Source organism: Anas platyrhynchos, chromosome Z (genome assembly GCF_047663525.1).
Source record: "Anas platyrhynchos isolate ZD024472 breed Pekin duck chromosome Z, IASCAAS_PekinDuck_T2T, whole genome shotgun sequence".
Lineage (NCBI taxonomy): Eukaryota > Metazoa > Chordata > Aves > Anseriformes > Anatidae > Anas > Anas platyrhynchos.
In genome coordinates this window covers 45694450-45707892 of record NC_092621.1, presented here as the reverse complement: position 1 = coordinate 45707892, position 13443 = coordinate 45694450, and the positions used below count along the sequence as shown (strand labels likewise).

General features: G+C 38.2%; 1 long non-coding RNA gene across 1 annotated transcript; it reads left to right on the top strand.

Moving 5' to 3' along the window:
- The first annotated feature begins 134 nt into the window (after window positions 1-134).
- LOC119714358 (uncharacterized) lies at window positions 135-9682 on the top strand. The gene is made up of 3 exons (XR_005261474.2): window positions 135-591; window positions 803-1003; window positions 6803-9682. It is a non-coding gene; the product is annotated as an uncharacterized lncRNA (long non-coding RNA).
- The last annotated feature ends 3761 nt before the right edge of the window (window positions 9683-13443 follow it).

Sequence of the window (13443 nt, the reverse complement as noted above, 5' to 3'; positions counted from 1 at the left end):
AATACATTTAAGATAGAGCAAAGCTCTCTGTGTTCCAAGTAGCAAAGGCAAATCCAATAACTTTTATTGGGGAAATAAATAAATAAATACATAAATTCTACACAATTGCAAAACTCATTAACTAGTATTACTTCTGCTTTGGATTTGACGGATTTCAGCAAATTTAGAAAAACAAACAAAAAAACACACACATATATATATATAGCCTTTCAGGAATTTTGAGTGCCACCTCCATTAACCATACCAAATCATCCCTTAGGAACTGGACTGAACAGTTTGATAATATTCTGTATGTTAACTCAGAAACATATTTTACCTTCGTATTTGCTTCTTTTGGAAAGAAGGAAGAATGAATTGTTACCCAGAATGATGGTCTGAGAGTCTAAAATAGCACCATATTACTAAGCAATTGTTAAAGAACTATTTTTCACATCACCAATGTTTCATCATGCAAGATTGAAAAAATAACCCTGCAAAAATAAACAAAGATCGTTGGGAAACACATATGATACCAGCAGCATCACAAGGTCTCAGTCACAATGCCACGAGCTGGCGCATCAAACCCTTCAAGAAAGAGAAGCCTTTTAAATTGTAAGTCTTTTAAATTGTCTTTTAAAAGAGAAGTCTTTTAAATTGTAAGCCCTTCTTTTGTTTAGCGTGCAGAGTGCCCTCATTGAATCACCAAAATGGCTTCATGTAGTGATTCACATGCACCTTTTTTTTTTCCTTCTGGTTAAACTAGATTTAAATATGATTCAGAGAAAGTTGTAGTATTGTTTATCATTTTGCTATTTCTTCATAGTGTAGGTGATGGCTACAGATGGATGGAGGATAAATGCCATGGAGGATAAATGCCTTTCAACTTAGTGGAGTTTTGCCGTTGAGTTCAGTGCTGCCAGATTTCACCCCAGCTTCATTCATCAGCCAAATAATGGAGTTGAAGTCAGTTCACCTTTAGGAGCAAGCACACTGAGCTACTTAAGATCACTTACTATGGCTTTAGGTAGGAACAGCCTTATAGTTCTTTATTTTGTCCTTGCATAATTTGTTTTCTCTTTCTCCTTTACTCTTTCCCTTTTTTCTCTTACTGGCACCAGCTCTTTTGCGAGCCACAAGAATCCCTCCATCATTGAAAAAAAATGACAGAGAATCCCAGGCAGGAAAGTTACGTCAGGCACTCCAGAATTCCTTGGCAAGAGCTGTAGTAGTCTCCGGAGATGACTGGAGAATACTAAATCAAATTACTGTAGTGCATTTCACAACATTTTATAAACCAACACTTCCACAAATTTCTTTCTCCTCCTCCCCTGTTATTTCCTCAGTTTACAGCCTTGAACATATAATTCATAAACACATAACATTTCAGTGTGATGTCTAAAATAAAGGACTTACAAGTCAATTTTTCATTATTTGCCCAGATTCTTCTGCCTTTCAGACTCAAACAGCACAACGTTTACAGAAATTGTTAGACTGCCACCTATTGGAAACAGATATACCAATAAAAAAGACCTTGGTTAATCTGCATAAAATATTCATTTATTACCCAAGTGTTGTTTTAGCTATATCAACTTAAGAAGCTTTAAAATGCATGAACTTCAAGTTCTGTTCATAATCATGTTAAAATTTAGATACATGTATAACTTATAAAAAGAGCCTCTCAGAGGAGTAGAGAACTAGAAAGTGGTAAATAAAGATTTATAGCCCTGGAGTATTAAACAGCAAAAATCAGAGCAGACCCACAGGAAGAACCACCTGTTTAAAATCTGAGTCATATTATTAAGCTTTGTATTCCCAACTGAAGTAATTTTTATATCAGATCCTGGTTTGGACTCTGCAGAGAGATATGCAATATTTAGGTTCACTCAGTTTAGTTATATTCTAGATTCTGAATGTAAATGAGTAATTTTACCTGCAGAAAATATTTGCCTTGGGATAAAACAGCCCTGTCCTCTCATGGAAATCTTAAAAATTAGGTTTGAATTCACAGTCTTGGAAGAATACAGCAATTTTTTTGTATCAAAGACCTTCAGCTACCATTACTGTTTAGAAGATACTTGGGCAATGTGACACGTTGACTTCTTTCCCCTATCTGTTTCTCATGAACAAATAAATTCCTGCTTTTTTTTCTCACTCCCTCTTTAACTATACCCTCAGGCCCTCTAGCCTTCATTAAGTGAAAATGTGCTAACTTACCCTTAAAATTCCACTAAACTGCAAAAACTTGGAGCAAGCGACAATCCAACCCAGTTTTGAACCTTGAACTTGATCTGCCTGCCATTTCTCACTGCCCAGCAACCTGCAGGCTGGGAGCATCACTGCCTGAAGAGTATCACTAGTGAAATCCTCATACATCTGCTTCATCTCATCTTTACTATTGCAGCCTCCTCCTCCACAGCTCTTTTAACTCTGACACTAAAATGAACAACTGTGTTGCCTAGCTCTTTTCTGCCCAGCCTGCCAGGCTTGATCAGAATCAGACTGTTCCTCTTCCAAATCCTTCTGTTAATTAGCACTGACCCCTGCCCAGCTCATGACAGCTTTTTGACAGCTCTTTTCATGGTTCTGTTGAGAGACCTACACAAAAACATTGAGCTGGCGCTTTTGCAGATAGTTCTATAAAAAAACAACAAACCAAACCAAACCAAACCTAAATAAATAAATAAATAAACTGCAGTTAATTATACCTGATGTCACAGCATAGAAAAAGACATATACGACTAACACAAGAAATAAAAAACAATGTGAGGCAAAATATACTGTGTGGGATACTACGCGTATGAATTTCATACATTCAGTCCTCAAAATTATTCTGCTTATCCTCAGAAACTTTTCACTTATCCTCAGTGGTCTGAAATTCCTGACTCAAATTATTTGGCTCAGCAGTGTTTTATAACATGTTTGCATAAATGACATATGGAATGTACGTATGAATTAGTAAAACACTTGATGGTTTTCCTTAGCTATGGTAAGGGCTAGAGACACCTTTTCCATTTGTATTACTTATGACCTGATTTGGAAAGTGATCCTGTTGACAACTATCTAGATCTTAGATGGCTGCAGGATCACTTTTTAAATCAGTTCCTAGCCTGTCACACCTTTATTTCCAGCATGTGTCTGATATACATTCTCATTCCTCACAAACACTTCTTCTTTTTCCTGTTAGCTTACATCATTCTATCAGTGCACACTTTTTTATTCCTTAGTTTTATCTCTCCTTCCAGATCCCAAAGAGAATTCTCCAGACTTCTTTGTGGTTTATAAAAAGACCTTTTCTCTTATGGCTTTCTTTTGAAACATCAGTCATTCTCTATCTACTCTTGGGGCATACTCTCACATATAATTTTGCTCCCCTAACAAGCACATTATCTTCTTCTGGGGACATATTTACATCAAAAGTACATGGGAATCAAAAGCAATATTTCTATGGTGCAGCAGTTGTAGACCTATGTCTGAGAATAATGACATGATTCCTACCTACTCTGTAGCATCTGTACCTTTGTCACATACTAAGAAGAAGGAAATGTGAGGAGAGAACAAAAACAAAAACAAAACACTTGACAAAATTCTCAGTGAATTCAACAGGTTTGCTTCATATTTTGTGCAATATTTCCAACTTTAAATAAGTATCTCTACCACAAGCATTTTAGGTGACAACCAGTACAGATAAAACTTTTGCAAGCTGTATTTGTGACCAGATATTTCATAGTCCAGGTCCTAGGCTAATCCTAGTCCTTTTTTCTTTCCATTTAAACTCTTGGACAAGTCTGGAAGAAATGGAAAATGAACCTGGGACCATTCCCCCACTCTGTGTCTTCCACAGTGGCAGCCATGTGCTCTGCAGTCTGCTGATTCTTTTTCTGCTGGAACACATAAAATGCAAATTAGATCAAGCTGATCTCTATGCTGTTGTTTAGGTACCTGACCTCATTCAAACAGGAAAGGAAAATTGAATATTTTAATTTTCATCCATAGTCTGGGGAAAAAAAAAAAAAAAAAAAGGTAGTTTCAATGTGATCTTCAGCTGTAGACAGCTTATTTCAATCACTCCCTGATTTTTTCTCAAAAGATTTTTGAAAATGTATTTTGAAGAGTTGTATAGAAATAGGAGTTTTTCTGTGTCTCTAGGCTGAAAACAGTAAAGGCAGATTTAGTAGTTGGCCAGGTTATACCAGAACTCTGGGCAGATGACATGGCAACTGTACATGGAAATGAAATTAATAGAATAATATTTTTTATAAACAAGTAATGTCGCTGGTTGAAAACTGAACAAATAAGCATGTAACCACCTTTACCCTCAGTCTGCACAAAACAAACAAATAAAAAACAAATACCAACACACACAAAATGCCACCACCAAAAAAAAAACCTAAGGCCTGAAGCCTTCTTTAGTCATTTTAGGATACCACTGATCATTCAGTTTAACATGAATAGGCATACCAAATGAATGAGGGGATTTATAATTTCCACTTTATGGATTTCTCCCCTGTGATATAAGTATCTGTAAAAAGCTCCCATGAGGTATGGAGAGAGATGCCTTTAACCTTTGCATATATAATTTTGGATCAGCTTAGCATCGTTTTGCTCGGAATTAAACCATATGTCACCTAATGGCTCAGGGGAAATACTGGCATATGGAGCTTTTTGTGCTTTCACTGCCAGTTTGAATCCAGCCCAGGTCAGTAACAACCCACACGGCTGCATCTGAAGGTTGTTGGGTAATCTGTGTGAAATGAGTTGGCCATCTCAGCCCAGATCCTACAGCAAAGTTGTCCACCAGAACATGACCACTGCAGATGGCTCAAACTTGCCCTTCTGTCAGCACTGTCATCAAGTCAGCCAGAGCTTAAATAAGTAGAGAATGTGCATGAGTTTTCACAGTGTAGAAGCCATATCCTCATATTGCTGACACACAGGACAATTCTTTGAGACACAGCCCTATTCTAGGACCTATGGTACTCCTCAGCCATTCACATATCGTTATTTTGCATTAACATTACACCACCTCCTCACAGCAATTCCTTCATACAGATGTAACCTATTAGGCAGATCAAAGTTTAATGTCTGCATAAATGCTTCACACAGTATAATAGTTCTTTGGGTAATGACAACTCTGTTGTCTGAAGTGAAGATTCAGACTTGGTAAAAGCATAATAAGCCTTCTCAAAAAGAAGGAGAATGCAGAACTAAACAGTACCACGATGAGGGGAGGTTAAAAGATGTAATTATTTTATGAATGTTGAAGAAAATACTACAGAATAATAAGCAGTTAATTGTCTTTGAAATACAATCCAGGAGTAGCAAAGAATTAAATAATAATATTAATATGTGCATTGCAGCATTATACTAGAGAATACTGAAAGCCTAAGAAAAAAAAAAAAAAAGATATTAAAAAGCCTCTTAGGAAAAATTACTAGGGAGCCTTTTCCTAATGATTAACAGGAGGCAAGGGATTTTCACCGTATCAGTATGGCATGTAAGTTTTCTCTTTGCAGTAGTGAAAACACTGCATGTCTGTATTATCAGTTCTCAGTTAGGTTTCAAAAAGCATAATTCTGTTTCTATTTCCTACTGAAAAAATTATGAAGACAGATATTTTAATGCATAGTGTGACACCAACGTACAGCTGGGAAATGAAGGTAGGCAAATTAATTGATAATGCAGTTCTTTATGCACTCTGTGGGAGCTGTGTCACAAAGGAGGCTAATGTAGGTGTTTACAAAGAAAACAGAAACAGGGAGATGATTTCAAAAACAGGACTATTCTTCCTGATCAGGCACTATTCCACACATTGCTAGATAACCAAAGGACTTACATGAAAGAATTAGTGTGAGCGAGTCACTACTTCACTGATGAAACAAACCATTTCTACCTATTTATGCATTTTTTTGTGTTATTAGGCTTGATATTTTGCAGTGCTTTTTCCTATCACCATTTTGCAAAGTAGGTATGCCAGAGAAGTGGCATGCACAGTTTGCACATTTGCCTTTTTTTTTTTCCTCTCTATTGTAAATTATATTGTTATTTTAGAAAGGATACATATTATGTCAAGTGCTGAAAAGGACACTGTCAGATTCAATATATGCTCCCCTTCGTCACTATAGTAACTAGACTGTTATCTGTATCTCAGCTCTTCCTTCTGTGTCAGACTTGACTCGCTCACACACAAGGCTCCATGCTCCCCATCTCTCAGAGTCTCTTTCTGCACCTCTCCTATGCTGTTAAGCCTCATAAGCAGAGCTGTTGCAAAGATGCCAAGAGAGGGTGCCACTGGTGCTGTAACTTTGTGTGAAAAGATCTCAAATGAGGGTATGGGTGCATATGTTTCTGTCCCCACTGACTGCTGCACCCCAAGCAGTAAGTTGAGCAAGCAATACTTTAGAAGATGAAGAAATGGCTGGTGAGAGCTGTGTGCCATGTAGGGAGCTTGCAGACCCACTTCCATGTCTGCAAGAAATGGAAAAGTGAAGCATTATTGAGGGACAACATGATATAGACACAGTACATAAACCTTTCTGCAAAACTGCTCGGCTGCAGCCCAATGTTTACTTCTTACAGTGTACAAAGACGTGTTACTGGAAGTTATCTTAAATTCTCTTCAAAACTCTTCCCAACTACCTCTGTTTACACCCACCTATAGATCAGAGGTTGATCTGATAAACGTCAGCCTTTGTTATAAAGTCAAGCCATCACTTCTAAAGCATTTTCTTTCAGATAATTCAGGTTATTATGATATGTTCATGCAATACACCTATATTTGCTTTTTTCTCTTCAAATTTTAATTTTTGCCTTGTATTTCTATTAGGATGAAGACTTGCAGGATTTCTGAAAATCTGTGGATTGAAAACTGGCTGAAAAACAGGACCCAGAGGGTACTTGTCAGTTGTGCAGTTCTAGTTGGAGCCTAGTAAAAAGTAGAGTACCCTAGGACTCAATACTGGGTCCAGTCCTGTTTAACAGTTTAGTTAATGATCTGTGCACCCTCAATAAATTCACAGGTGACACAAAATGCAGGGAAGTGCATGACTCATTAAAGGGCTACATGGTCATCCAGAGGGACTTCAGCAGGCAGGCTGACAAAGGTGGGCTGACAAAAATCTCATTAAATTCAACAACAAGAAGTGTGGAGTCCTGTACCTGGGAGGAACAACCCCAGGCATGAGCACATGCTGGGGGTCACCCATCTGGAAAGCTGCTTTTCAGGAAAGGACCTGGGAGTATGGTAGACACCAAGTGTCTTGCAGCCAGATTGGACTAAAAGACAAAATATTAACAAGAGTAAATATTACTCTGAAGCAGAAATTTCTGTGAAAAACTGTACAAAACAAAAACTTGATTTGGAGCTACTCAAACATGTTCCTCAACCAAATCATCAATAAAGATATTAAAGAGGATGGGTCCCAACACCAACCCCTGTGGAACACCACTGCTGACCAGACACCAGCTGGATTTCACTCCATTCACCACCATTCTCTGGGCCAAGTCGTCCAGCCAGTTTTCAACCCAGCAGACGGTGTACCTGTCCAGCCCATGGGCTGTCAACTTCTCCAGGAGAATACTGTGGGAGACCATGTCAAAGGTCTTGCTGAAGTCTAGGTAGACTATGTCAACAGCCTTTCCCTCATCCACCAGGCGGGTCACCTGGTCATGGAAGGAGATGTGGTTGGTCAGGCAGGACTTGCCTTTCATGATCCCATGCTAACGGGGCCTGATCTCCTGGTGGTCCTGCACACATTGCATGATTATATTCAAGATGGCCTGTTCCATAACTATCCCTGATACTAAGGTCAGGCTGACAGGCTTGTAGTTCCCTGGATCCTTCTTACCACCTTTCTTATACATGGGCACATTAGGAAGTGTCCAGTCATCTAGACCTCTCTGGATGGCCAGGACTATGAATACAATATCATTGTTGTAGAGTAAAACCAATCACAAACAAAATTTGCTACATTTTTGAAAAACTTTGCATAATCTACCTTTAAAAAAAAAAAAAAAAAAAAAAACTTTTGTTAATGCCATAAAAATATCACCTTCATCTCAAGGTGTTTTATATATGGAAGCACCATTTCTTCTCGTACAGTTACACAATTCCAAGAAATACCTTTACTGAGGCACTTCCTTCACCTCTTTGACTACAAACTCAGTGTTGCTCTCTTTTCCCTAGTTACATACTTTTCTTCCTGTGATGACTCACACCACAGGTGCTATTCCTCTTATGTTGCCAAATTCCAGTCTGAGAAATACTCATAAGAAATTACAGTTCTCACACAATGTTGCACAAGGAGTTTGAAAATAGTTATGGTACAGACCAGCCATCTTTTCTCTGATTTCTCTGCTATTGCATCCACATATCCCCTCTTGCATACTTTTTGCTTCCATAATATTGCTATTTATCACACTTCCTGGTAAGTTTTTCAGACTAAGTATAAACCTATATTAAACATGATTTGCTAAGAATGCTAACAGCTTGAAATATGCCACTGATGCACACAGCTTGTTCCATCATTCTAAGTATGCCATAGATCAAACTATCTACCTATGATGGTGAGCATATTAAATCACTTGAAGTTCCATTTGCATGATCATCTTTCCAAACATTCTTGCTATGTTGCTGACTCAAGCACTTTGAAAGACTGACTTGAAATTACTATTTAAAAAAAATGTGAACATTGTCTCACTGAGTATGCAGGAAATGAAATGTGTTAGCTCTTATCCATTTCAAATTAGATTGAGCACATAACTGTCTAACGTGAGCACACCTAGCAATAGTTTACATTTGTCTCTCCAGTAAGCTTTTTAATCAAAAGTAATTTAGTGTTAAGCATATCGAAAAGCCTTTCATTAGCTGTGGATGGGGCTTGATTTATTCATATGCTATGCGACATATGTTGCTGATGTTGTAGCCTACTACATCTCCAATTTTAAGTAAGTGCTTCAGTTCTGGTTGATATGTTTGCAAAGAGCCCATTTACAGTTTTATATCATTCAAGGCAGGAACGTTCAGTGCTCAAGGTGGCTGGTTTGCGTTGGTGACTGAATCACAGAACTAGTCACAGGACATGAGGTGGCAGCTGAGAAGGGGTTTTTTGTTTGCTTGGGTCATGTTGGGTTTTGGTTTTATCAAAGTACTTTCAGGGCATGATTTTCATTTGCATACTGTTTTTGCAGCAGTTGCAGTTACCTCTCTGCAGTGCCTCTGCAGAACTGAGATGCTGTTCAGAACTTTTCAAGTATGCAACAGCCAAGGTCACAAGGCCTTATTTTGCATCAGGAAACTGTCCTGAACAAGATATTCATTGCACAATTCCACTGCATGGAAAAGCAAAGCTCAGTGGTAGTGTCAAGACCTGGCTGTGGAAAGTGGTTCAATGTCTACATGTACCAAGATGTTATCAAGCAATGCACACTGGACTAGAGTTATAAAATGTATGTAGGAAATACAGGGGGACTTTTGAGAATCCTGTTTAGTTTCTCATTATACATAGACATTTCTGATAACTGTCATGTACCTCTGCATGCCAGCTATGTGTTTTTCAAAAAGCTTTGCCTCACTTCCTTGCATTGTAGTTACACACTCCAGACTTGACAAGGAAAAAGAAAAAAAATAAAATAAAATTTAATGTCTTCTTTTGTCTATTTAGTTTTAAGCTTTTTAGAACAAGTTTCTCATATTGTATGATGGAGATCCTGGCCACCACTGAGGTAAGTGAACATTTTATTGTAATCTCACCAGAGCCAAGATTTCACATCTGTTTATAGAGCAACTATCCTGAAGGATCACTTTAGCTTTACATCAGCTAGATACTGTCAGAAAATGAGAGTCATATTGTCAATCTCATATCAGTATGGATATCAGTTGTGCCACCAGTCAGACAGGAGCATGCATAAACAGGTATTTTTCTCTGGTGCCTCAGATAGCTCAACAAGACCGCATGTTACCTTACACATTTATGTAACTGAAAGGCAGATGGTTGAAACACTGTTGTGAAAATGCTCAGTGCTTTTAAAAAATTGAAAACTGAAGTGCTCCAATATATTGCAGAATCCTGAGATAATCTCTACAGACAGACTCCAACTGGGCAGAGCAACAACATTGCTTGAATAGTTTCTTAGCATGCCAAAGATACTACAACAGACTGAACAACATACCAGTATGAAATCTTTCAAGATGCTTGCTCACAGTTCACAGATTCAGTTCTATGGAAGCAAGTGTTCCAAATTCCCTCAGTATTGTGCACTTCTGGAGAGCTCCCTTTGCTATTAGAAAGTTGCTGACTATTTCTGGTAAGAATTGTTAAAAATGCTCCAGCGATGAAACTAGGAGGCTCTTGCCAATTCAGGAGTCTTGGAAAAGGGTAAAAGGAGAGACAAGCAGCTCACCAGAATATAAAATAAAGTTCTGTTCCTTTCATCCCAAGGAATGTAATTCAGATGAATATCCATCACCCCAAATATTTGCGTCTTTGCTAAATACATGCCATCTCATGTGTGGCAGGAGATACAGTTCAGCCACATTTCCTCAGTACTGACCTCGTGTCTCTGAAGAGTTTAAGGTGCGGAACAGAAACTGAAATTTTACTCTCTTCTTTCCCCCATAACCATGAAGGATGAAAACTTGTTTTTAAATACCTGTGCTACATGCCCATACCTGAGTCTGTTCCTGCAGCTCTTTCCCTTTGACGATATTTGAACCTTACATTCAATTTCAGCCAAAAGAGAGAGAGAGAGGTATGTCAAAAGAAGTTGCTTGAAAATAGGCAGGCAATGAAAAGTCAGAGACCGTATTAGTACACTGGAGATGGTGAAACAAAAGTATGCATTCAGACATTATTAGACACCTGAGATATCCCATCAAAGAGAAACTTGGTGTTTCTCAACAATCTCTGAATATTCCAGTTTCCATAGAAGATTAGTTTGAAGCTCATACTTATTAATCCCATAAGGCAGAGAAATCTACTGGAAACTAAGTCTTTACAGTTCTGGTTCCTGGAGTAAGGTTTTTATTTGTGTTTTTTGTTTATTATTTTGTTTGTTTGTTTGTTTTCATTCTCCCACAGCCCTCTTCTTCATTCATTGTCTCACAAATCAGCTTCATTTTTCTGTGTGTGATGAACTGTCTAAAACCTGCTAAAATAGTCTCCATCAGTATCACCCTGATTCCACTTTGCTTCCACGTCCTTTCATCCAGCCCCTGGGACCAACTGCCTCTAGTTATCCATTACTTCACGTAAAGAAGAAAGGCACCAGGGCCCTACAGTAATAAAGGAGTAAGGCATATCTTCTACATAGGCAGAAAAGAGACTTTCTCCAGCCTCTCATCACTGGGAAAGTATTTCCTGCCTATCTCATTTGACAAGAGAACTTCCCACCTGCTCATCTTGCTGCCCCACAAAGATCTTAATCTGCAGGGGGCTGACTGGTGTTTTACAATTTATGTTTCTGAATCAGTATGCTCTCAAAGGCAATCTTCACCTAAGCTAGAGCAGAGTCAAGAAAGTGATGCAAAGACGGGCACAGTTAACTTGCAATGTTTCCTTCATGAAAAATGGGTATTATTTGCATTATGAATGGACATTATTACTTGCATTTACAATGCAGTTATCTGTCTCAATACAACAATACTGTATGAACAAAGATATAGTTCATGATATGGAACAAGGGAGGGAAAGAAAATATAAATGTACAAAAATTGTTCTTATACATTAACTTGGCAATATTAAAAAAAAAAAAAAAAAAAAAAAAAAAAAAAAAAAAAAACCACGATGGTTTTTATTTAAACAAAAAAAAAATCAAGATTGTTTAATTAAATAAGGTTTTTGTCATGTGGAACTTAAATATTTTATTCCACCAGCAAAACCTGCTGATGCATTGTAGAGATATTCTATCAAACAGATGGAAACAGAATCTGGATAAACATTGCCACCTAGCGGAGCCCTCCCTGACAGAGAATACTGCAGCAACCTCATGACTTCACTGCAGAACAATTAACTAGGAGCTGGTATTGATTTTTAATAAAAAATGTTTTCTAAAATACACAAGCAACAGAAAGTCTTCTACACAGGCTGCGCAGACAGAAAGAATATTACAATTTTGGTTAGTTGAATCTTGGCTGGGATATCTTAATTGGAAACCTTTTACCCCGAAGCAGTGTTTCGAATCAGAAGTAAAACAAATGCAATTCTTTGTTCCGTTTTATGAGTGCATGACTACTAAAGTGCTTTGTTTCCCATTATAGAACCCCACTTCACAAGCAAGGAGACTGAACATTAATTGTGCTCACAGAGGTGTACCCTTTAGGGCAGGTTTGAAGAACAGTGGGTAGTGTGGGAAAATATGAAGCACTCCTTCTTAAGACACAGCAATTCATAGACACAGACAATCTTGTCAGCCCAGCAACTTTCCCAAACATGAAACTTACTTTAAAAATTGAGATGTTTAGCTCTGAGCTCAGATGAGTCAGTGAGTTATCTGGGGAGTCATTAATGAACGTCAAATAGAGAAAGTCACAAAGAGATGAGTCATATCACCATAACACCAAAGAAATAAGTTTTAGCTCTTCTAGTTCTTACTCTCATTGTGGCTTTTTGTTTGCTTGTTCTGTTGTGTTGTTTGTTTTTTTTTCTCTCTCCCTCTCTCTCATCATTCAGAATAATTTCCAGCTATTGCACTTCAATTTTAGTTTCTGTAATGATATTTTTCTATAGAGCTGACTCACAGATGAAGGATTTGTCCTCCTGATATGGTATTAAACAACCTCTAGACTCTGGTTTCCTGATTTTTTCTTCCCCTGAGTCAGCTTCTGTTAGCCCTAAAGCCTTTTCACTATGAAGCAGCAAAAGTTCAGTTCCCTCTCTAGCATTATCACTCCTCAAGTGGGACAGCTGGTAAGCTACAGCAGTGCTAGAGACAGCAGTAGCACCAGAGATTGCACCTTCTTCTGCAAGTTCATTACAAGGGTATCCTCACACAAGCTTCATAATATTTGATCTAAAACAACACTTTACAGTCACTGCGTGGTCAAGAAGACTAATGTGACAGAAAAGATGAAAGGCACCACATGGAAATGAGGCAAGAGGGCTTCTAGGGAGACAGCATAATCATTTAGCTGAGCAAGTAAATGTAACTGCAAAAAGGAGAAAAGAAATCTATTGCAACTTGAAAGGTGGCTTCAAGGTCACTCAGTGACACCTCCAAGGTCAATTAAAGATAAAGACACCACTTGTAACCAGTCCAATACAGAATGTATGAGCTGCTCAGCCTACAGTACTCAAGAGGTTCACTGGTGGATGTGATCTTCTTTGTAGACTACCAACAGTGAACAAGGTAAAAACAGCCCCTCTGTTTTGCAAAGGGATGTCAGCAGAGGTGTCAGGAAGGCATGTCACAGGTACTGCTGGCAGAAATGACAACATGACTATTGCTGTTCAGCTCTCAGAGACAGGACCA